Source organism: Muntiacus reevesi, chromosome 3 (genome assembly GCF_963930625.1).
Source record: "Muntiacus reevesi chromosome 3, mMunRee1.1, whole genome shotgun sequence".
Classification (NCBI taxonomy): domain Eukaryota; kingdom Metazoa; phylum Chordata; class Mammalia; order Artiodactyla; family Cervidae; genus Muntiacus; species Muntiacus reevesi.
The window spans coordinates 38737820-38764015 of NC_089251.1; the positions used below are offsets into that span (position 1 = coordinate 38737820).

General features: G+C 40.3%; 1 long non-coding RNA gene across 1 annotated transcript in view; it reads left to right on the forward strand.

The window, feature by feature from the left end:
* The first annotated feature begins 4814 nt into the window (after nt 1-4814).
* Nucleotides 4815-26196, forward strand: part of LOC136162798 (uncharacterized) — a 59137-nt gene continuing 37755 nt past the window's right edge. Inside the window, exon 1 of the long non-coding RNA XR_010662171.1 lies at nt 4815-4885. This is a non-coding gene — a long non-coding RNA (uncharacterized lncRNA). The remainder of the gene's footprint in view (nt 4886-26196) is intronic.

A 26196-nucleotide genomic window follows, 5' to 3' on the forward strand; every position in this document is an offset into this window, starting at 1 on the left:
TGGTAGGGGACAGGCTTGTTTCTCCAAGGTGGCCAGAGTGTCCAAGGAAAGTTCTCTGGGGGTTGGAGGAGTCAGTCCGTTTGCAAATTTTGTTTCAAGGTCAGGGATTTGAACTGTGGCACTGAAACTGAAGTTGGGCTATAAAACATTTTATATCTATGACAGCAGATGTTCAAATAACTATTGATTCATTTGCTGCAGACTTACGTGCAATAATATTGAGTAGGGGTTTTCCAACCAGGAACTGGGGTGGTAGCCATGATGATAGTGTCTTCTTGGGTGGCAAGAGATACACAAATTAATGACATTTATTGTGCTTTGTTTTTTATGTGGGTGTGGAGTCCTAGCAATGTTCTTTCAACAGGCTTCTAGTATAAGATAGTGAGAGCTGATGTTGGGGCCCTGTATGCTCTGTTCTGACTCCTCACCCTATTCAGAGATGGGAAGAGCACAGAGCAAAGGGTTGAAAGGGGGTGATTGGGCTGGAGGGATGTGGAATAAGTCTTTCTTGGAACCCTGCTGCTGTGCTGCTGACAGAAGCCTGGGACCTGGGACCCTCCACTGAAGAGCTGTAATACTTACACCTGGACACACCTCTCCTCGAGCAACAAAATGCAAAGAAACTATATGGGACTAAACATGACTGGTGCATGCACAGTTGGGGCAAATTCTGGTTCCAAGAGATACAAAGAGATCAAGAAACCCGACTGCCATAGTTTTGAAGGGCCTGGAATAAAAACCAAGTGTCAGGAACAAAAGCAGGGTACTGTGTATGCCCTCTGCACACAACTCCATCTAAGGGGTGGGCAAACCACCTCGGCTTACCCTCTGGCCTGACCCTTGGACATACCCCTTCCTCACCCCATGTGAAAGTGAAAGTTGCTCAGTCGTGTCCAACTCTCTGCGACACCTTGGACTCGGAATTCTCTAGGCCAGAATACTGGAATGGGTAGCCTATCCCTTCTCCAGCAAATCTTCCCAACCCTGGAATCAAACCCAGGTCTCCTGCATTGCAGGCAGATTCTTTACCAACTGAGCCATCAGGGAAGCCCCTCACCCCACAGAAAGAACAAACTTGACCCCAACAAGAAGTAAGCAAGCAGGGGAATGTGCTGTTTGTTCTTGCTCCTCACTGCTGTAGCAGGGGCCCCAATAAAGCCTTGCCTGAATTTCTTGTCTGGCCCCTAGGCTATTGCTCTTGATGTGGGAAGGTCAAGAACCCTGGGGTGTAACACTATCGCATTTGGTTTTGTGGGCTGGAGTTTCTGGTGTGGTGTGTACTCATTTGGGAGTGATGAGGAGGAATTCTAACACCTCAAGGAGAACCAAGGGGAACCAAGAAGGCCCTTGGCCTTCCATTCTGAAAGAAGCCATTTGGAAGCCAAATGGCGTGAAGCCATTTGGAAAGGTCTCTGACCTGAGATGCATTCTGAGAAGTACTGGGTCTTGGGGTTCCTGCAGAGCTCCGAGTTTTCATGGCATGTCTTATAGGCAAGTGTTTAATTGGTGGCTCTTCAGAGGAAAAGAGAAGGAGGACTTGGGGCTGGTGTTTAAAAATCTGACGTTTATTTTGCAGCTGGGATGACAGGGCTGCACTCTCTGTTCCCATCAGGTTCCCTCGTAGCTCAGGGCATTGCATCCTGGCTTCCCGCAGAAGAGCTGACAGCATCTGGCCTGGCCCTGCTTGTTGGCTTGGTAGGGCTTTTGCTTTTTCTGTGTACTTCATCTGTGAACCAGGAGTGAGTAACTGGCTCCTCAAAGCATGTGATATTGAAACAAGGAAATGCAGAATCAAGAACAAGTTCTTAATATTAATAGTAAAGAAGACCGAGGGGATGGGCAGGGAGAGAGGAGAGTCCCCCCACAAAATGAAAAAAAGAAGAGATGGGACATGTGTGATTGTAATGTTGTGGAGATATTAATTATCATTCAAATTGTATGGAGAACTGAGGCTTGTGTTCAACACATGGAAATTAATAGGCTCTTCACTGAGTGTTGGGAACTTATAGAGGATAGTACATTTTCTAGGGTATCATTTGTCTAACAGATTTTGCTACTCCCAGAGGGGCCAACTTTTCTGCTGAACTAAAATCACTGATGTGTGCTGTGATGACTTTTTTTTTTACCAGAGTGAGTAAAATGCCCTGAAAGTGCATTAGCTTTAGCACTGTCCTGGTTTTAGCATTTCAAGGTGAACTTGAACTTCAGAGTCCATACCATGGCTGACCTTGGTTTCCTGATTTTCCTAAAAGATTTTAATGCTTTTCCAGTGCTTAACTCAGTCCCATCAACCTCAGATACGCATCAGTGATTTTGTTTGCAGTTGGTTCTTAGAACTAGAAGTAGAACCTTTTAATCAGTTGTTGATAAACTAGCCAGTAACATCTCCCTTACTTCCTTGCCCACATTTGCTCCCTCAAAAACTCAGAATGGGGACCTTTGAAGATGCCCCGTCTTGGTTCTCAGTTCTCTGGAGTGACCTCTCTTTTGGGGGGCTTCGTTTTGTCAGCATGCATAGGAGTAAACTCCCTGCTTCTTCTACTTTGGAAAATGTTACAACATCCACGTTTGTTCTTCTGAACACTCTCATTCCAAACAGGATAATTAATAGCTTACAGAGGAGGCTCTGTTCTTTTTTTTCCATTTTAGTTTAAGATGTTGGGATCTCCGCCTACATAATGAAGTCAGGAAAGACACAGAGATGCTGAAATGTTTCTATTTTCTTCTTTCCTGGGTGGGTTTTCCTGAAAGATGTCAGCATCCATTGGTGGCTACCACCCTGTGGCATTTAATTATTCTTGACATTGAATCCATTATGGCATGAAAAGAGAAAATACAGTCTGTCTGTTTCTCCTCCCCCTTCCAAGAGAAACAATGTAATAATTAAGACAGTAAGTAAAGTTCTAAGAAAAAAGAGAAACCACATAAAGCCCAGCATCATGCTACTCCTGGAATATCAGCAAGAAACAAGTTCTGAGGCTGTCTCCCCTTCATTTTTTTAAAATCCAGATCATCATGATTCATCCTCCTGTATAAATGAATAATAGTTTAGTTTAAATAAGTCAATACTGTTTGGAGGTCATTTATCACCTCACAGCCCTCATTCACAGACAAGTCATGTGGAACCACAAAACTTTCTTTCTGTGCACTGGAGCTGGAAACCTCATTGAGGTTTGGAGGCCGGACGCCTTTTTCTTCCCCCTATGGTTTTAACAAATTTTTATTCATTGACTGTACAGGGTCCTCGTTGCTGTGTGTGGGTTTCCTCCAGTGGTGAGGAGTAGGGGCTGCTCTCTAGTTTCCATGCGCAGGCTTCTCATTTGGTAGCTTCTCCTGTTGCGGAGCGTGGACTCCAAGGCGCTCCAGCTTCAGTAGTTGTAGCACATGGACTCAGTAATCGGGGCTTCTGGGCTCCAGCACACAGGCTCGATAGTTATGGCACATGAGCGTATGGGATCTTCCTGGACCAGGGATCGAACCCACGTCTCCTGCATTGGCAGGCAGATTCTTTACCACTTCACCACCAGGGAAGTCCAGGGAGAACTTACTTCTGTTTGCTTGAATGTGGAGACCAAATTCAACATGGTCTAAATAAGGAAGTATGTGGGGACTGTGAAAGCTGGGGAGCGGTGGTGGGGAGGAGGCGTGGGAATCAGAGAGCTGCCTCCAGAGAGTTTCTTGCATTTGCCCTTTTAGGGCACAGGAGCTGGATTTGGGTTTGAACAGGAATTTGTTGCCAGTGCTGTGCACGTTCATATATGCGTGCATGCGTGCATGTCTGCATGTTTGAGACAGAGAGAGAGAGAAACTGTTCTAAAAGCATAACTTTTCAATAAGAACAACCTTAAAGGAGAGGAAAGGGCCTTTTTTCAAGGCTAACTACAGAAATTGGATTCATACTGTTAGGATTAACGATTGAAGGCAAAAGAAAACTCAAGGAACGCTCCTCAGCCAGCACGTTCAAATGATAAATTGCATTAAGGCACTGAAAGAACCAACAGCTGCAGTTAATGAAGAGCCAAATTTATCTAAATTTCTCCAGTTGATCAGTCAAAATCATCAGTATGGCTCTCACTCCATAATCACTTTTATTTATTTATTTATTTTTGAGTCGGGGAGAGGGAGGACAAAGGGGAAGGTAAGTTTTTGCTTTTAAAATTCTATTAATACCTGCTGAAGAGGAATTGACTTTAGAGCCCATCTTGAGTAGTCTTGGAGCATTTTTTTTCTTGGTATCAGTATTATTAATACTCTAGTTTTATTATTTTAGTTTTAACCATCCTTAGGAGAAAGTGGTTGATTCCTGTATCTTAGAGAGATGGGTTGGAGATAGGAAATCTGGGCGGAAGATGGTGATGGTAAATGACACAAATCTGAAATGCTTTCCAAAGACTGTTCTCTCCGCTGAGGTGTTTCCTTATTGCAAAACCTGTGAAATCGGAGTGCTGTATTGTCTGTGGCTACTTTAAGGAGAAGAAGACTGAGGTTTGGCAGTGGGTGGGGGTGGGGGGCGAAGTGACTGGCCCAAGGTCAGCTAATGAACTCATCTAAGAGATGAGGACAGAGAGCGATGTCTACACTCCTCAACAAATTCTTTGTTAGAAGATGACAAATTCCCCCAGCCTCCCATCGCTACATGGTGAAAGCAAGAAAATCCTGTCGCAGAAAGCGCTCAGCAAAGCTGCCATCAAAGGCTGCTGGGGGCCAGCTTCCCCCACCCCGCCCGGCGCTGTGCGCAGAGCCCGCATGTGGTGTGGAATTCCATTAGAACTGACTCACCATATGTTTCCTCGCTGGTGTTCAGTGGAACCTGAGGGCGGGCATAATGGATCTCCGTTCCTAAACCGTGTGGAAGGCTTCCAGAGGTTTAATCGTCTACCTCGAGGTGATGAATGGAGGGGCTCTCATATTCCTTGCATAATCAGGGCGCCTCGGTGCTCTCGGGGCGCCACACTCTCCTCCAACACCCTTCTGGAAGAGTCTGTACATCTGGTACTCCTGGAGCCGTTTCAAAAATGGAGAAGGGGGAGGGGTGGTGCTATCCTCTCATCTTCCCCGAGAGAAGGTCTGTGGGAAGCCACTGCACGGAGAGCTGGAGATTTTGAGAAGGAAGTAGACTGGAGGGGAAGGCATTCCAGGGATGGGTTCCCCTGGTTTCGGGTCTGACTGTGTTCTGAAGGTGGTTGCTAGGAAGGGCTCTGTGGCCACGCTGGCTGGTGGCCCCTGGGAGCATCTCTGTGCTCATCTGAGGCCCACAGCCAAAGGCGAACTGCTGCTGGTACCACGGACACCACGTGGCTTCCACATGGCCATGCCGCCACATGGCCTTGAAACTGTATTCTTTCCAGTAATTTTCTCACTGAAGTGCTTTTAATTCACATGGTGTGAAAGAAGGCTGGAGGGTATTCATTGCAGGGGAGAACAGAAATGGAACTGCAGTAGAACTCTGTTGATCTGTCTGCCAGAGGACTGAAGCCCTTGGAAAAGAAGGGCCATGGAGACTAAGGCTTTGAGTGGGAAGGGTGGGAACCAGCCTGCTTCTTAAATGAACTCAAAGTCTAGATAGAGGTGACAGTCAGGGTGCGTGTGTAGAGTGCAAATTATCAGTTTTTTTCACAATCCAGTGTCTCTCTACCCTGGTGTCTTCTCTTTCATCTTTCAGCTAACATTTCTCATTCCTGCCCAGTTTACCTTCTTGTTTTTGACCCACAAGCTAAGTCCTACCATGAGAATAGAAGCCTTTCCCTCAGTACAGATTTAGCGTTGCACCAAAGCTTCTGGGCATTCTTATACCTCAAATAAGAATGAGATGGTGAATGCCTAAAGCCTTTCTACAGCCACCTTTTCATGGACTGGCTTAAAGATTTGTGCTTGGAATAAATTGTGTGTGTGTATGTGTGTGTGTGTGTGTATTAGATGCTCAGTTGGGTCCGACATAACTGTTGGACCCCATGGACTGTAGCTCACCAGGTTCCTCTGTCCATGGAATTCTCCAGACCAGACTACTGGAGTGGGGAATAAATCATAATCTTGTATTATTCTTCGAATTCAAGAGAACTGTGGGGTATTCTTTTTTTTTTTCAATTTGGTATGTGGCAAATACTGTTCTGGGCACTGGGAGGATGACAATGAGCAAGGCTTGGTGCTTACCCTCAAGATGCTTGTGGGAGTTACGTTAAAATAAGCAGAAAGTCATGCTGGTAAGTGTTAGGTATAAGGCAGAATTTTCTTTTCTCCACCGAGGGAATATCTGTGGGAAGCCACTGCATTGAGAGCTGGAGATTTTGAGAAGGAAGTAGACTGGAGGGGAAGGCATTCCAGGGATGGGTTTGCCTGGTTTTGGGTCTGATTGTGTTCTGAAGGTGGTTGCTAGGAAGGGCTCTGTGGCCACGCTGGCTGGTGGCTCCTGGGAGCATCTCTGTGCTCATCTGAGGCCCACAGCCAAAGGTGAACCACTGCTTAGATGGGGATTCCAGGAACTGGGAGAGGATAGCTGGGCTTGCTGCAATGTCAAATTAAGAGAGAGCATTTTGTAGCTTCCAGTTAGGTCGGTGCAAAATTATTTTAGGATTTTAGAGTACAATTATGTCTGACACAAGCCAAGGATGAGGCTGAATATGAATGTCTTGCTCAGACTTACTGAACAGGTATTGGCAGGAGACTGGCCTCCATGAGAGTAGAAGATGCATCTGAAGTTGTTTTTAGGTTCTTGAGAAGAACAAAAGAAATCAAGAGCTGAGCCTGAGTGGTGGACTGCCTTCCTTGCTCTCTCAACTCCTGAGACCCAAAGGTCCCCACAGTTTCTTCCAGCAGTATAGGGAGGGAGGGAATAGTTGAGACCATGACTCAGGGCACACCCTGAAGCTTACAAGGGCAGGGGAGACCTGAGATTTGCTGATGCTGTAGGAAGAGAACTGGAACTCGGATGTGAAAGCATAAGGAACTTCCGGAGCTCAGAAACTGGGAGGAAGAATGTCATTAAATTTGGGTATTTCATCCTGGCTTGACTCAATTTTGTAATGATAGTGGTATTCTCATGGTGTAGTGGGAGGCCCAAAGAAGGTTTCTAACCCAGATTAGGGTTAAAAGTTTTAAGGAAAGTGTGATAGTTTACGTGCTAACTTGACTGGGCCATGGGGTGCCTAGATATTTGGCTAACCATTATTTCTGTGTCAGTAACAGCATGTGTAAATGAGGTTAGTTGTTTGAATTGGCAGACTCAGTCAAGCAGATGGCCTTCCTCAATGAGGATAAGTAAGTGAGCAAGTGAAGTTGCTCAGTCATGTCCGACTCTTTGCGACCCCATGGACTATACAGTCCATGGAATTCTCCAGGCCAGAATACTGGAATGAGTAGCCTTCCCCCTCTCCAGGGCATCTTCCCAACCCAGGGATCAGACCCAGGTCTCCTGCATTGCAGGCAGATTCTTTACCAGCTGAGCTACCAGGGAAGTCCAAGAATATTGGAGTGGGTAGCCTATCCGTTCTCCAGTGGATATTCCTGACCCAGCAATTGAACCAGGGTCTCCTGCATTGCAGGCAGACTCTTTACCAGCTGAACTACGCCTGATGCCCAGGATCATCAAATCTGTTGAGGGTCCCAATAGAACAAAAGATGGAGGAAGACAAAATTCATTCCTCTGGTGGCTCAGAGGTTAAAGTGTCTGCCTGCAATGCCAGAGACCCAGGTTCTATCTCTGGGTCAGGAAGAGCCCCTGGAGAAGGAAATGGCAACCCACTCCAGTATTCTTGCCTGGGAAATCCCATGGATGGAGGAGCCTGGTGGCCTACAGTCCACAGGGTTGCAAAGAGTCGGACATGACTGAGTGATTTCACTTTTTCTGCCTGGCAGTAGTTATGTAGTTTGTTTTTGAACTGCTTTTGAGATTCATGCATGTTGTTGCAGGTAGTATTATCTTTTTCATTTGTTTGCTGAATAGTATTCCATTGTGTGGATGTCCTATAATATACTTAATCCATTCATAGGTCCATGGACATTTGGATCTTTTTCCCCAGTCATTGGTCATAATAGAGTGGCTATGAACATTTGCATACAAAAATTGTGTGGAAGTGTGTTTTCATTTCTCTGGGCAAATGGTTATGAGTAGAATTGCTAGATGGTATGTATGCCAAACATTTTCCAAAATGGCTGTGCCATTTTGCATTCTCACCCACAATGTATGAGAACTCCAGTTGTTCCACATTCTCACCAACACTAGATACTGTCAGTCTTTTAAGTTTTGGCCATTCCAAGGTAAGTAAAGTGGCATCTCAATGTGGTTTTAAGTTGCATTCCTTTAATGACTAAAGACACTGAGAATTTTTTTATGTGCTTGTTTGACATCCGTGTATTTTCTTTGGTGAAATATTTGTTTGTATCTTTTACTCATTTGAAAAATCAAGTTGTTTGTCTTCTTATTATTGAGTTTAAAAAGATAAGTTCTGGATATGAGTTCTTCATCAGATACATAGTCTACAAATATTTTCCCCCACTTTGTGGTTTTCCTCTGTTTTTCTTAGAAGTCTATTTTAAAGATCAAAGTTTTTGATTTGATGAAGTCCAATTTTTTTTTCTTTTATGCTGTTATCTCTGACAGTTTCAGGGCTCACTTCCTTTGTTCCCTTTCTCTCACAGACCACAGTCCTATCCTCTCTGATATCCAATGTCTAAATACCATTGTTTTATGTATTTTCTCTGATTTTCAATTATTTATAGAGGAGAGGCATTCCCATGGCATTTTATCCTTCACTGGAGAAAGATGAAGTCCTAGACTTTTGACAAGAAAACCAATTGGTGCAGGAGTACATCCCTTAAAAAAGAGACAAGTAATACTGGTTAGATAAAATTCCCTCTGGAGTTCTTCAACTTCTCTTCACCCCACACCACCTCTATACTATGTCAGTCCTTTTGGTAAAGATAACTACTATTACCAGGGGTGTGTGTTTGTGTTTTCTGAACTCATTTTATAAATTTATAAATTTCTGTGTTTGTATAAGGGGATATATGTTTTTATGGGATTCAAAATTTTTGCATAAATGGAATATTTCCATAAATGGAATTTTTACAACTTGTTAGTTTTACTTAGTGTACATCTTGGATATGTGAATTCATATCTTATTCTTTTAAACTGCTACATAGTATATCCATTTGGACATATTACAATTTATTTAAGTTTCTTCCCTTTAGACTTTTAATCTCTCTGGCTTCTATGGATAGTTATGTACTACTGAAGATCTTGCCTGCCTGAGTGCGAAGCGGCTACAGTCATTTCTGACCCTTTGAGATATTATGGACTGTAGCCTGCTAGGCTCCTCTCTCCATGGGATTCTCTAGGCAAGAACACTGGAATGGGTTGCCATGCCCTCCTCCAGGGGATCTTCCCAACCCAGGGATCGAACCTGGGTCTCCTGTGTTTGCAAGCAAGTTCTTTACCACTAGTATCACATGGGAAGACCGCTGAAGACCTTACCTTAATTTAAAAAGAAAAGTGTTGTACAATCCAAAGATTGATTATTTATGTAAACTTAAATAACACTAGTAAAACCCCTTGAACTCTTCACCCTAGGTTATGAAATAGAACATAGCTAGTTTTCTAGAAATTTCCTTTGTGCTCCTAACATAATCCCCTCTCTATCCCTCAAGTATAACTACTATTTTATTGCCATAATCATTTCCTTTATATACTTCATATGTATGCATCATAAAATTGCACTGAGTTTCCTTTTCTTCTTGAACTTAAAAAAATATAATTTTTTTTGGTCACTTGCTTCTTACCCTCAGTAATGTTTGTGGAATTCACTGACATAAGATTTTGATGTTATGTACCCAGAAAGCTGGGTACAGTTTTCTTGTGGTGTATTGTTCCACTGTATTAATATACTACAGTTTATTTTTTCTATTCTACTGTTGATGTACATTTGGGTTGTGTCCAGTTTTAGGCAGTGCTTCTATAGACAATTGATTCAGATCCTCTAAGGCAAGAGTTATATATACAACTCCAGTATATAATCTAGAATTACTTGGTCATAACAAATTCATGTTTTCAACTTTCCAAGTACTGCCAATGTTTTTTCCAAAATAGTTGTATGGATATATATACCTCCATCAGCAGTGTATGAAATTTGACATTTTATCCATGTCCTCAGCAACAGTTGGTATTGTAAAATTTACAATTTCTTCAAATATGGTACAAGTGTACTAGCACATTGTGCTTTTAATCTGCATTTCTTTGATATTAATGAAGTTGAGTACATTTTTACATCTTATTAACTATTCACATTTCTTCTATTAAAGTTCAAGAATTTTTCATTTTTTTTCTCCTGCCCTCCCCCTTTCTCTTTTTTCCCCTCTTCCTTTCTCCCTTCCTCCTTCCCTTTCCCTCTCTCTTCCTCCTTCCTTTTCTCTCTCCCTCCCTTCCTTCCTTTCTCAATTTGCAGAACTTATTCTAGTCTGGATTGCAGTCCTCTTTTGGTTACATGAATTGCATTATTTTCTCCTAGTTGTGACTTACCTTCTTGCTATCTTTATGATGTTTTTTGATGGTTGTTGTTGATTATTTAGTTATTAAGTTCTATCTCTTTTGCAACCTCATGAAGGGCTTCCCAGGTTGTGTTAGTGGTAAAGAACCCACCTGCCAATGCAGGAGACATAAGAGATGTGGGTTCAATCCCTGAGTTGGGGAGATCCCCTGGACAAGAGCATGGCAACTCACTCCAGTATTCTTGCCTGGAGAATCCCATGGACAGAGCAGCCTGTCAGGTACTGTCCATAGGATCAGAGTTGGACACGACTGAAATGACTTAGCACATATGCACATGGACTGTAGCCCACCAGGATCCTCTGTCCATGGGGTTTTCCAGGCAGAAATATCAGAGTGGGTTGCCATTTCCTTCTCCAGGTTTTTGATGATAGAAATTTTTAATTTTAGTATCATCAACTTTTTCCATCTTTTTCATTATGGAGTTTGGTTTTTGTGTCTTATTCAAAAAAAATCTTCCTTTACACCAAAAAAATATTACCTTCTAAAATCTTATTCCTTTGCTTTCACAAATAAATGTTTAGGATTAAACATCTGGAATTGATTTTTATATAATTATATGTTATGCTTAATTGCTCAGTTGTGTCTGACTCTTTGTGACTCCATGGGCTATAGCCCACTGGGTTCCTCTGTCCATGGGGATTCTCCAGGCAAGAATACTGGAGTGGGTTGGCATGCCCTTCTCCTATATAATTATAGGTAAAGCTAAATATTATTATTTTTTTCCATGAATATTATTTTATTTTCCAAATGAATACCCAGTTGTTTCAGTACAAGTTTTTGAAATTTCATCCTGTTACCATTGATCTGCAATGCAAGCTCAATTATATATCAGTTGTCCACATGGGTATTATTCAATTTCTGAGTTCTCTATTTTGTTTGATTAATCTGTCTTTTCATCTCTGGGCCTATAGAATGCTTTTTAATCATTGTATCTTTATGATGAGCTTTATCATATCATTTCATATTATAGTAGGACAAGATCCCCCAGTTTTCTTTTTCATGAATGTCTTGATACTTCCATGTGAATGTCAAAATCAACTTTCAAGTTTCAAAACACATTCAAGTACACATAAGCATAGTCTCAACTCCCCCACCCTACTTTCCCCTTCCTCCCTCCCACCCCCGTCTCATATTTTTACATAAATTGTTGCATTTTGATCCCTTATTTATTAAGTAGAATAAATCCAAAACCTTTGGGACTTATTCTCCTGAATCTATAGATCAATATGGGAAGAACAAGCTTCTTTATGACACTGTGTCTCCTAGTCTTTGCATCTACTCTATCTTCCTATATTCATATTAAAATCTCTTTTAGAGTAATTTTATTGTTTTCTCCAGAGAGATCTTTTGTTAGTGTTATTCCTAGATGTTATATAAATGGTATTTAAAATTTTTTATTTTCTGAGTAATTGTTGCTGGTATGTGAAAATGCAAAGTTATATTAATTCTTCTTCAAACCATCATTTGATAAATTGACTTCTAATTATGTACCTGAATGACAGTTTTATTTCTTTTCTTCTAGTCTTTATACTGTACTGTCTAGGACCTCCAGTACATTACTGAATAAAATTGGTAATGGTGAATATTTTTGTCTTATTTTTAATCACAAAGGGAATAAATTCAACATTTCACTTTTAAGTATGGTATTTTATATGTGTGTTTTTTTCAAATTATTATTTTATCAATTTCTCTCATTTTATTTTTTTAAAATTTATTTTATTTTCATACAGGTGATTTATGATATTATGTTAGTTTCTGCTGGGCAGCAAAGTGATTCAGTTGTTTAACATATATGTATAATATTTTTATATTCTTTTCCATTATTGCCTCTCTTTGTACTTTATTAAGAGTTTTAATTTTATATCATTAAAGGGCTTGGAATAAATCAAATGCTACTTTTGCAATTACTGAGGTAATTAAGTTATTTTTCTCCTTTAATCTTAATGTTGTGAGTTATATTGATTCATTTTTCTGATGCTAAATCACTTATTTTGGGGAGAGTAAGCCCAATGAAGTCATGATTTATTATCTTTTTAGTGCATTAAAAATTTTGTTTTCCAATATTATGTTTAATGATGTCCATAATGCCCTTTCCTTATGGTCTCTTCAGATTTTGATATCAAAGTTATGTTAGACTTCTGGTTTCTGTTCATGGATATAGAAAAAATTATAAAGCATATGAAAAGGCAACAAAAAACAACACACCTCTAAAAGACAAAGCAATCATCAGATCCAGACTCAAATTTGACACAGATGTTGGAATTACCCTACAGAGGTTTAAAAGGCAGACAGCATGCAAGATCAAATGGACAATTTCATCAGGGAGATGGAAACTATAAAAAAGTCAAATGGAAACACTAGAAATGTAACACCCAATAACAGAGGTGAAAAATGCATTTGTCAGGCTCATCAGTAGATTTGACACAGCTGAGGAAAGAATTAGTGAACTTAAAGCTAGGTCTATAGAAAGTACCCAGACCGAAACACAGAGAAAAAGGGAAAGTAAAACAGAACAGACTATCCAAGAATTCTGGGACTATATCAAACATTATAACACATGTATAATTTGAATCCTAGGGGAGAGGGAAGAGAGAGTGGGGGAGAGAGAGAAGAAGGAGGAGGAGGGGAAGGGGAGGTAGGAGAAGAAGAGGAAAGAGAAGGGGAGGGGAGGAGGAAGAGAAGGGGAAATATTTGAAGAGAAAAAGATTATGCTCATTTCCAAGACTGAGTTAGGGACTGTTATGGACTAAACTATGTCCCCATCCCTCCCCAGTTCACATATTGAAACCTCAACTTCCAGTACTTTAGAATGTGATTGTATTTGAGATAAGACCTTTACAGAGGTAATTAAGTTAAAATGAGACTGTTAGAGTAGACCTAAATCAATCTGACTGTTGTCCTTTTCGGAAGAGGAGATTAGGGCATACAAAGACATGCCTGCGTGCAAAGAGGGACTGCTATCTGAAAAGGCGGGGAGAGGCCAAAAGAGACAGGCTCCAGGAGAAAACAACCTGGCTAGCAACTTGATTTTAGACTCCTACCTTCTGTGAGAACATAAATTTCTGTTGTTTAAACCACCAAATCTGTGGTACTTTGTTATGTCACCCTTAGGAAGCTAATACAGAGAGTGTTCTGGAAGACCTTTATTTTTCAGAAAATGTTGATTGACCTCAAATCTCTATTCATTCTCCCTCTGTGGAGTGCCATCTTCTTGATTACTCTTGTTATGTGCGAGAAGGCCTATGACCTTGATTTATTGCTAGCCTATACCTCTTGCTTTACAGAGCTAGAACTATTCCATTGCTGTTTTAGGACATAGGTTGCAAGTTCAAATGTTTACATGGCATGGTCAGTGACTATGCATGATTGAAGCATGCAGATAGATAAAACACTTGATATCCTCTTGGTATATTTTCCCAGTTTTTAAAAAAATATATCATTTATTTGTGTCAGTCCTGTGTTGCAGCATTTGATCCAGAGTCTGTGGGCTCAGTATTTGTGGCATGGACTTAGTTGCTCCACAGCACATGGGATCTTAGTTCCCTGACCAGCGATTGGACCTACGTCCCCTGCATTGCAAGGCAGATTCTTACCCACTGGGCTATCAGGGAATTCTCTATCATCCCAGTTTTGATAGAAGCATGTGCATGTGTGCGAGTGAGTGCTTGATCATGTCCTATTCTTTGTGACCCCATGAATTTTCCAGGCAAGAATACTGGAGCGGGTTGCCATTTGAATACAGAGAAATAGTTGTTTTTTTTTTTTTTTTTTTTTTTAACTACAAGAAGAACAACAGCACAAGCTTGATGATGAGTGGCAACTGTACTGGGTCTCACTGTCAGGGAAGCAGTATGGTGGTGACTGTGGTAAACTGAATTGTTCAAGCTTTCTTGACTAAAGGAAGCAGTTGCTATTAGCTCAGCTGATTGCTGCCATGTTGAATTATAAGCCCTGCTGTAACAGATCTATTTTTCAAGAGAAGTCTGAAATTAGAGTATACATGTGAAATATCTCATTTAGAATATGCTGACAGCAAATTAATTTTTTAAAATAGAACTATAGAGGCAAGAAAATCTAGGTGGACAAATGTGGCTTGTCAATTGTGTGTTTGCAAATTTTGTTGTAAACAGAGTTATTATTCTTATGGAGAGCTTTTGTAATTGCTTCATATGGTTAGAATACAACTCCAAAGATCAAGGATTAGCTAATTTAATAGGAAATTGGCTGACAAATTATTAATCATATGGTATTTGTTATTTGAATTAAAAATGCTTATATAGTCTTCTTGACTTTTTCTATATAAATTGTTTAAATTTATTTCAGTTAGTAGCTGATTTGTTTCAGGAAGTTGAATCTTAGTTTCTTTTCCAGAAAAAATTCCTTGCAAATTATTAAGAGTAATAGGTTTGAGGGGGGGTAATATGCCCAATTTGGGCATCAATAGGTAGGGATAAACTAATTTTCCTTTAGGTAAGCGAAACTTTAATTTTCTTTAATCAACATAGTAGGAGAGGTGGTCATTTGCTAGGTGTGAAATGGTAACATGACAGAGCCTTGGGGGACAAATATCACAGTTAACATATGGGTTATATTTGCATGTTTTCTTTCATTATTTTCCTAAGAAACTGTAACTAAATTTCAACTGCTTTTTAAATCCTGACTGTGTATATAAGAGCAAGACTTCAACAAGTTTATTAAGTACTTCTTTCATTTTTACTCTAGATTTGGAGAACTGCTTACAGAAGGTATGAAATCATTCGAAGTCTCAATCCCTTTTTGAGAATGTCTTGATTAGTAATTGCACAGGACCTAGTGCACTAAGAATAGGAAGTAACTCATTCTTAGTTCTATTAGTGGCGTGTGTTTATGTTTATGTGTGTGTATACATGTATGTGCATGTGTGTGTAGCAGAGAAGGAAGACTGGGATGTGGTATTTAATCTATTTTTATATTTAAAGTGGGCTTATTGTAGACAACATATAGTTGAATCTTGGTTTTTTTTTTTAATCGTCTCTGATAATCTCTGTATTTTAATTGATACATTTAGGCCATTCACATTTACAGTGATTATTGATATATTCATATTTGGATTAATATCTACAATATTCATAACTTTTCCTCTTCATTACATTGTTTCCTTTTTTCTTTTTTTGTCCTGTTTTTTTCTTTCTGTTTTCAATTGAGTATTTTATATGATTTCCTCTCTTTGCTTAGCAAGTGTACATCTTTAAAAGACTGCTCTAGAGTTTTCAATATCAATTTTAAGCTAAGCTAAGTTCACTTTCAAATAACACTATCCCACCTCATGTGTAGAGCAAGAATTTAATAACAGTATTTCCAATTTCTGGACTGTAGCATTAATTAATTAATTCAGCAAAATGTGTAGCAAATTCTATGTGACATAATGGGCTAGTTTCTGAGGACACTTTGGTGAATAATACTGCCACAGACTGCCTTCATAGTGAGTGAAGTTGCTCAGTCGTGTCCAACTCTTTGCGACCCCATGGACCATAACCTACCAGGCTCCTCTGTCCATGGGATTTTCCAGGCAAAAGTACTGGAGTGGGTTGCCATTTTCTTCTCCAGGGGATCTTCCCGACCCAGGGATCGAACCCGTGTCTCCCACATTGCAGGCAGACACTTCACTGTCTGAGCCACCAGGGAAGCCTTCATGGGACTTATTATTCAGTGGGGAGACTGCTGAATGAAATCACACAGATTTAAAATGCTTAGTTTTATAAAGACCTAATAGAGGGTTCTGTAGGCTATTGTGAGGGTGTGAGGGTAGCTCTAGAATTTCCTCTTTGGGGAACTTCAAATTTCATTAGGCTCATGTCACAGGTCTTCCTAAAGAAATAAACTAAACAAATACCTGGTCAAGGTTTCTGAAAACCTTCATTTCTGGATGAAATCAGTTCATGAGGGATGTGGGGAGGTGGAATCTGGTTTTTCTTCTGATAGCTTTATTTCCATTGCTTCTTCCTTCCATTTAGGCAAAAACAAATTACTCTGAAACCCCTCTTCCTTTTTCTCTCCCACTTTCCCTTCAAATCTGAAATAATAAATAGTGGGAGGAAGGTGGTAGGGAAAGGCTTCTAATGGGAGTTGGGCACACCATTTTAGGTGGTTCCCCTTTTCCTTCAACTAAGATCTACTTCAAGCTTGTCTTAAAGAGTTTCCAAAATTTCTATAGAATATTTCTAAATCAGCGGCATGATAAAATAATCAGTTTGACCCAACTATGGGTACGATATCACTGTATGATTGTTTTGTGTTAAAGCCACAAAAGTATCCAGAGAAGTAGCACATGTGAATGTCCACAGTCACCTAGGAGTATAAAAAATGCCATCTCTATTTTTCTATAACTCACTTTACTGAGCTTCTCTTTTGGCTAATGCAGAAAGCTTACTCTTCCCATTTTAGAGCCTTGTCAAATTTAGAATTCTCTCTCCTTTATCCCCTCCTTTCCCCAAATATTGGTGTTACATTTGATGGGAGTGCCTGACACTTTAGTGTTGGTAAAGAAAGTGTGTTTGCTTTTTATCTCCATCTGTCTGTTGCTATTGTGGCATCTTTGAGATGTCACTTGTCTCCTGTGACCCTTGAGCATGTCTTCCATCTACTCTGGCATATATCCAACCCAAGATGGTTCTGTCTTGAATTTTAGTGTTGGCTCTGTGTCCCACTGCACCCATAGAGGAGGTCTCACTTTTGTTTTTATCATCATGTCTGTGTGCATTCTCTGAACTGAGAGGCAGAGCACCAGAGGTAAGTAGAGTGTGAGGAAACTAAAAATATATTGATTTATATCACACAGTATTATGACCAGGGTAACTTCTTGCTCAACACTAATGTCCAATAGAATTTTTTGAAAAAGGCCTTGACTTTACGGCTCAGGCTGATCATGTTAAAATAACATTTTGTTTGTTTTTTGACTTTGGTGAGTTATTTATATCCTTGGACAGTGTTTTTCAATCTATAAAACGGATGTAATTTTGCTTGCTTCAGTGAGTAAATTTAAATGGAATTTTATTTATTAAAAAATCAGTATATTTCTTGGCCCATAGGAGACTTGAATTTAGCTTCTACTCTGTGATAATTAACTGTATAATCTCAAGAAAGTTGTTTCTTTTCTCTGGTTTTCTCCTCTCTGGAATTGCTTCCTTGGTAAAGTCAAGTTCAAGGTAGAGGAAGGGTAGGTTTGATGAAAAAGGGAAAGGAGTAAAACCAAGCTCACGATTGAGATCTTTGCATTGCTGGAGTCCTATGATTTGAGAGGGTCACTAGGGGACAAAGGGCGCATTTTGTTAAGAGAACTGGAGCTCAGAGCCGCCCTTGCTGGCACTGGCATGTGGCTCCCTGGCCCTGGGAATTTCAGGGAAGCCTTGGTGATGGTCTGGGGCTCTAGAGCTTGGCTGTACCTGTTCACTCACAACCTTGGACAGACAACGAAACAATGACTCTGCAAATGGAAAAAACAAAAGATGCCATTATTTTCAGAAACTCCCAGCCAATCTCTCCCTTCATTTCCTCCTTCAAACAGATCTTTGGGAAGCAGTGGGCATCCAGGCTTTACTATCCTTCAGCAGTAACTTGTTGCTCACTTTCTACAAGTCTGCTCTGTGTCACTTGGGTTCAACTTATAGCAATGTTTCCTAAGAAACTAATTCAATCCAGTCACTGAACTGAGCCAGGAGACTTGCTTGGCAATGGATAGCCTTAGGCAGGTGGAATAGAGCCAGGCAGAGCTTGTGTGAAATTTGTTCCTGATATTTCCTGGGTCTGTGGACTTGGAGATGCTTCTTAACCTCCCTGATACTCAATTTCCTCATTCGTAAATGGAGATATATGGAGTACCATGAAAGTACACTACGCCAAGTATTGTGGCGAGGATCAAACGAGGTAATGGCAAGAGACAAGGTGAATACTCAATGCATGGTAGTTGCAATTCTTCTTAAGGATAAGGTCGCCATGGTGGTGATGTGGCATTGTGCCTTGTAGATGGGCTCTGGCACCAGGGGAAGTTTCTGAGATCCTGCCCTCCCCATTGCAGTCTTGAGTCCTGTTCACTCCTAGAGTTTCTTACTAGGCCATCCCTGTGCCTTACTTTCCTCCCAAGTCACAAGGTCTGGGAGAGTCTCCTCAGTTACATGGGGGCATTTCTAGTCATCAAGATTATCCTATTCTTAGAAAAGAAGCATATTTAATTTACTTTTATTGAAGTATAGTTGAATTACATTGTGCTATTACTGTTATACAGCAAATGACTCCGTTATACATACACATACCTTTTCATATTCTTTTCCATTATGGTTTATTACATGATATGAATATAGTTAATTCCCTTGTGCTATACAGTAGGGCCTTGTTTTTTATCTATTCTATATATGCCACTTCACTACTCCCAAACTCCCAATCCAACCCTCTCCCACTCCCCTTCCTCTTGGCAACCATCAGTCTATTTTCTATGACCTTGATGAAAAACAATTGTATTTTAAAATTGTCTGGGCCTCTATTGAATAGGTCAATATTTTCTTCACCAGAGATTTTTAATCTTGTTTCCAAGGACCACTAAGAACTTTAGGTTATCTAACTCCATAAAGTGATCAGCAAAAATTTGACATGAAAGAATACTTTTCTGAGGAAAGGTCAGTGTTTTTCATAGGTTCTCAAAGGCAACCATGTCCCAGAAAAGGCTGAGAGTCTTTGTCATTGAGGACATATTGGGTTTCCCTTATGACAAAAGTGAATACAGTCCATTACAAATCACACCTTTGGGGAGAACAGAACTCTTAAGTGGATTGTGTTATTTAGGTTCAGAGGCAGGAGATGAGATAGGAGGAAGACTGTTGAACAGCCAAAGTGTGTGTGGTTGGCCACGCTTGTCTTTTTGGGTTATTGGACCGTCGTTCTTACACACAGGGTTGGTTGAGTCTGCCGTGTTTCAAATGCAATTCATTCAGTGGTGACCACCTAGAACAGCATAGACAGGGCAGTGAAAGAGGTAATTATTTCATGGACTTCAGAGAGAGTGGAACTTGGAAGTCACCTAGCTTAATACTCTCAAATGACGTACAGAAAGCCTGAAAGGGTGAAGGGACTTGCCCAGTAAGTCAATGGGAAGCTATGACTGGGATTGGACTCTCCTGACCTCCCCTTGCCACCTTCCCTTCCTGAGCAAGTCCGTGTAATTACTAAGTTCTGTTTACACATAGATCATAAGTGTTTGGATATTTGGGTGAATGTGTAAATGTTTTGAGAAACATAACAAAACTGTAGAGATCCTGTGATAGCTCATGTGCTGGAACCTTAGTTTTAATGATTATAAGTGAAACTACTGGAATTTAGAATATATTGTTTTCCCTATAATTAGATTTTCTAACATGGTTTAAATGGATGGCAACTCTAAGATTTAAAAAATTCCTATTTTTTCTAACTCTAAAAACAATTTGGGTATATATAATAACTAGGAAATTAAAAAAAGGTGAAAGAAAAAAAATAACCTCATAAGTGAGGAGTAACCCCTTTTCATATAATGAAATGCTGACTTCTGATTTTCCCTTTATGTGTCTCTCTCTTCCTGGAGTTCTCTCTTTCCAGTAGATTTGGAATCATATTGTATCAATTGCATTGTGTCCTGCTTTTTTTCATCTATCACTATACATCTTCCATGCCATTTGCAAATCTACAAAACATCACATTTAATGGTCACGGACATGCCACTTCATGACTGTACCCTGATCCCAGATTAACTGAAACTTGAGCCTGTGGCTGGACGGGTATGTCCAAGGATACTCTAAATAGTGCTGGTGAACATCTCCACACATAAATCTTTATTCATACCTCTTATTACTTCCTTGGGGTAGATAACTGGAAGTTGAGCTACTCGGGCAGGAGGCATGACCTTTTCCAAATCTCTTGATACCTACCGTCAGATTCAGAGACATTTTTAATGTGAAGAAAAGGTCAATGGAAAAGGCTCTCCTCAAATTTCTTTTATGGGGCCGATTTATTGAACTTGCTGACCCAAATCAGATTTTTTTTTTTTTTTATAATTTCAGCAAATCCAAAAATCTGATAATTACTAAGAAGAATCCCATGTCTATGCTATGTGCTCTATGAGGTCATTTTCTGTTTATTCAAAAAGTAATTATTGGGCACTTCCTGTGTGCTGAATACTGAGGGCAATTGAGGATAAACAGACAACAAGGAAAAATAATCCCCTAGATGATGATGTGTTTGAGGCTAATGCTGACTGAGTGGGAACTTTGGCTTCTAGGCATCAGCTATGGTATAAGTGAGGGTTCAGAGGCTGTTAGGATGAATTGTTGTATTTATTTACACAGTTCAGTTCTTTGAGTATTTTCCCATTTTCTCTGATCTTCCCTAATTTTTGAAGAAGTCATATAGCTCTTCTTCCTTCTATACAATTTTCCATACAGAAGGACTGCTTGCTGGGTACAGTATAGAAATATTAATTTAGCAAGAGGTATTTTTTTTTTAATATAACTAACCTTGTTTTCCAGGAAGAAAAGCTACTCAGTCATGGCTCCATCTGCTTTTACCAAGAGCACAGAAGTTCTATTAATAAAAGGGAAAATGTTGCACTACTGGGTGTAATACCTGAGTCTCCTGCCTTCACTTTGTTCCCTGTAGGAAGTCAGGAAGCATCCAGTAAATAGTCCTTTCTTTCTCCTATGGACCCTACTGTCCCCCCTGTATACCTTCTCATCCCATCCAATGGCACACCTCTGACTTGGATGGAAAGGAGGAAATTATCCACATAAACATGACAGCTATAACTGTAGTGATAGAAAATATCTGTAACATGATAACTGATGAACAGTAACTTTTCTCCTTTTGGATAACACTAGTCACAATCTACACATAATACAGTTTCTGTCTTCATACTGTTATCATCTGAGGCTGAGGATACTAGGGACAAAACAAAGACCAGCCTGGACCACCACTTTTAGAAATGATTGGACCCACTTAACACAGAAGCTCAGGGCGATGGTACTGCAAGTGATGTTTGGATGAAATCAACCTTTTTCCTTGAAGTTAGGCATCTAGTCCAGGCTGTAAAGCCCAATGTCTGTTGGAGAGAGGCATACATTTTTATTTTTCATTATTACAATTTTTTTTAGTTTGCATATCTAAGGTGAAAGAAAGCATGTGTCTTTAATTTTGCTCTCTGTGGATCCTTTTGTTAGAGTTCCAGTTTCATTGAATATTTAACATGCTTTTGCTCTAAAAGCAGAAACTTGTTTGAATAAGGACTAATTTTTCAACATGTAGACAAATATTTGAATAACTGGTGGAAATAATAAATTACCAGCATAAAGAGATTTCACTGCTCTTAAAAGCAAAAAAGCACTCTTGGGAATTTTTCACGGAAATGACTCCATTTTCCTCTCACTCCCGTGGGAGCCATTTGCTTTTACTCTGGGGTGGACTGGGGTGCAAGCTGATTTTTAATAAGTGAGTACCTCCATATTTTCTGTGGGAGAACAAGTGAAGGAGTAGGGGCTGGGGGAAAGCAACTAAGCTCTAAAGGCAAAGATCATGTTCTCGATGCTCTGCCTTACCTTTGAGTTCTTGTCTTCAAACAAAACTTGCTTATAGGAATTGCCTTGAACGACTATGTTGTTCTTTCTGAGGAGTTTAATGAGTGCTCATTATTTCGACCATTTGCACTTTCCTGTTTCTCAGATTCCAACTGCGTAATCCAATTACAGTTCGTGGGTCTGGTTGGAAAACAATCTGACGGGGGAATTCAGATTTTGAACCCCGTCAGTTTTTGGGAGAGACAACCATTGCCAGATCCAGGATAGTGTTCAGAATGGGACCTTTGGGGTCAGGCTGTCCGATTTCATCTCGGTCTGGTCCCCTGCACCCCCTTTGGGTTCCAGAATAGTGATTTAACCATTCTTTGCTTAAGCTCTCTGTGTCTCCTTGGCTTCACAGGGTGACAGAGGGGATTAAATATGGTTAACATATGTGAAGTACTTGACATCTAGCAATGTCTAAATATGTGTTAATTGATAGTATCACACTGAAGAAACAAAAATGATACTTGTTCTATTTCAGGATTGGTAGACTAGCACTCATAGATGGAACCAATACATTTGCAGTCCAGGTGTGGCTTTTTCTCTAACCTCACACACGTGCAAGCCACTCCTTACACGCATTACTGAGTTTTCTTTCTCTGATGCACAGAACTTTTCACCATGATGCCTCTAGAGTATGTTAAGAAGTTTATATTCTCTTTTAAGATGTTTTCCTTTTATCTGTCCAGTGATAATCGTTTCCTGGACGCTATCTGTGACATCATATTCAAAATATGTTAGTGCCTAGTCTTTCTGGCTTCAGGCCACCATTGCTGGTCTGGAGTTTCTGAAATCAAAACATGAATTTTTACAAAAGTAACTGAAGGTTCTAGTGGTAAAGAACCCATCTGCCAATGCAGGTTAGACATAAGAGATGTGGGTTTGATCTTTGGGTCTGCAAGATCCCCTGGAGGAGAAAAAGGCAATCACTGTAGTATTTTTGCCTGGAGAATCCCATGGACAGAGGACCCTGGTGGGCTACAGTCTGTAGAATCGCAAAGAGGCAGACACGACTAAAGTGACTTAGCGTACATGCAGAGTGATCTAAAAGTTTATTTTGGAGCCATAGATCACTGAGATAGGACATGAGGTCAGTGAAAGTACTTTTCTAAATCTGAACATACAGAAGAACACAAAACATTGGAAATGTGTCATGGAAGTGTTTCAGATTATGATAGATTCTTATCAATGTAATAGTTCAATAAAGAAAAGAGTCATGTCTTCAGCCCTCCCTATTGGTTTCCTGGCTTAATGGGGATTCCTTGGTTTCCTCTGATAAGCTGTCATTTCAGATTTAGTCAATGGTGGCCCTCTATGGAGCAAAGGAAGGGGAGACCCAGAAAGACTTTCTTCCCTAGTCTTGAAAAGGCAGGGTGACCAGTGATGAAGGAGCAGTTTTTGCTGATTCAGAGTCAGGGTTCTGTTCTGCCCTGGTGGCCCCACTGTGGGATATCTTCCCTGTGCAGCCTCCGGCCTCAAGGCTCTCTGCTCTCCGGCTGCTCCTTTACCCTGGTTTAGATCTGAGCTTAGTGTGCCAGGAGCAGGGACACTTCTGGGAAGGGAAGGGCACATTTCCAGGGCTCAAAAGGAGCAGATTTGATTGTGTCTGAAACCACCGCATCTCCTTGAGCTTTTCTTATGATAAATCCACTCAATGTGCATGTCATGATAGATGCTAGAAGGGTAAACAAAAAGCTTTTAAATATTAGCATCAGTTTCACATTTTTCCTTGTTCACACAGAACAGAGTTGTCCTTGTTCTTGATAAAGGATTCCAGGAATTGAAGCAATGATTAAGAGAGCTATTTAATCATACGAAGGGAAGCAGTCTAATCGGTAACTAAAAAACAATGGGATGGATGATGGATATTGACTTCATAGCACTCCTAGTTTTCAGCCATCAGCAACCTGTGGGTGTTGGTTGCTGTAGCTGCCCATATTTGATGTTTTTCTCTGTAGAAAAGGTAAAAAAGAGAAAACTAGGGCAGATCAGAATCTGAGACCGCGTGTTCAGGTGTAGAACTGCCAAATTAAATACAGGATGCTCAGGTACATTTGCATTTCAGGTTGACAAAGAATAATTTGCAGTATGGGACATACCTACTTCTGAAATTAAATTTACATGAGCATCTTGTATTTTTGTTGTAAATCTGGCAACTCTACTCAAGGCAAACTTTTATGTTTGGGGAGTGGGCTCAATGTTATCGAGTTACTACTTATCCTGCTTCATGCCATCCAGAATGTTGAAGCTCTCTTTAACCAGAAAGATGCAAATTCACAAGTTTTATTTGTGAATTCGTATCAGTCTTAAGAATTTAAATTCAGTCTTAGAAAAGGGGAAAAAAATCAAATCAAATCTGATATTGACAGAAAGCCAAAAGTGGCTCTTTCTACCTTTTCTAAGGCAGTCAGCTGCAACTGTTAGTTGGACATAAACTGTAACAGTGAATAACAGATGGGCCACCTTTGGGTTATCTGTGCTGCTTTCAACACCTCGTTGAACAATAATTTTAATCTGTTGGGAGGAAATATCAATTTAAAGGTCAAGTGCTTTCATAAAAAAGGTGATTATTCAGTATTTCCTACTTTGAACCAAAGCACACACCAGGATTCATTGTAACACTCTTCTGTACAGCACATATATGCTGAAAAATGGATTGCTTAATTATATGATTATCTGTCTTCAGGGAGGCTATGTGAACATGAACGGGAGCTGTCAAGAGACGTACATTGCTTTACTTGTGATTCTTAATCTATATCTATAGTCATTACAGGTTACAAGTTGACTTTTAAAACAAATATCTAACATATAAATTACTTTTGCACTGCAAAATGGGCATTTAGGTGTAAAAAATTTCCTTGTGTTGAAAAATGGACACGTTGTATGAGTGGGACTCCAGGCTAACATCATTCCTTTTTCCTTCCTCTGATTTTAAGTGATCAGTCAGTCTAGAAGCAGGGCAGGAGGCGACCCTGCCTGTTAATTAACCAAGGGAAAGGGGTGGAAAGTCCATGCAGTTAACCTTTGTAATTAGATCGCCAATTACAACAACAGAAAGGAGAACCACTTAACAGTGAGTTAGAATTCTGGGAAGTCTCATGGAGATTCCAGGCACCACGAGAGTCAAAACATTGAAGTCAAGCATAGGCAGCCAAACTCCATGCATCTCTGTATGTGTTTTCCTTAGTCCTCTCAGGTTCATTTTGGAGAAGGGATTCAGCATATAGGAGAAAATGAAGACAGTAATGCTGGCAGAAGCTAAACCCACCAGGGAAGCTGGGTTCAGCTGCAGCCACACAGGAGGTAGATAGTTAACTTCCTCTGAAGGTGCAACTGGGTGCAAACATTTCCAAATGACAATGTTGGCAAATTATTCCAATGGCCTCCCAGTCTTTGAGCTGGGTAAGCTTTAATTCTTTATTTTTTGACAAGTAAATATGCAGCTGTGAGGGACAGAAAAAGAGAGGCAAAACATTGAAAACTTTGTTGAGGTTATTTTATGTCTCTTAACCCAAGGATTCCAACCAGGTGCTCAGTTCCAAAGTTCATTGCATCTGCTCCCAAGGGCATCTAATGACTGTAACCTCAGGTTCACTGCCAGATCTTAATAGGTAACACCACTTTGCACCCTGTTCTTGTTGACGGAATAAAAATAATAAATACCTTTGTTCCTAGGAAAAAGTAAAAGTGAAAGTTGCTCAGTCATGTCTGACTCTTTGTGACTTCTCCCGGCCATAATAAAAATAATAAATACCTTTGTTCCTAGGAAAAAGTAAAAGTGAAAGTTGCTCAGTCATGTCTGACTCTTTGTGACTTCTCCCGGCCATAATACTGGAGTGGGTAGCCTTTCCCTTCTCCATGGGATCTTCCCAACCCGGGGATCGAACCCAGGTCTCCTGCATTGCAGGTGGATTCTTTACCAGCTGAGCCACCAGGGAAGCCCAAGAATATTGGAGTGGGTAGCCTATCCTTTCTCCAGGGGATCTTTCGGGCCCAGGAATCAAACCAGGGTCTCCTGCGTTGCAGGCAGATTCTTTAACAGCTGAG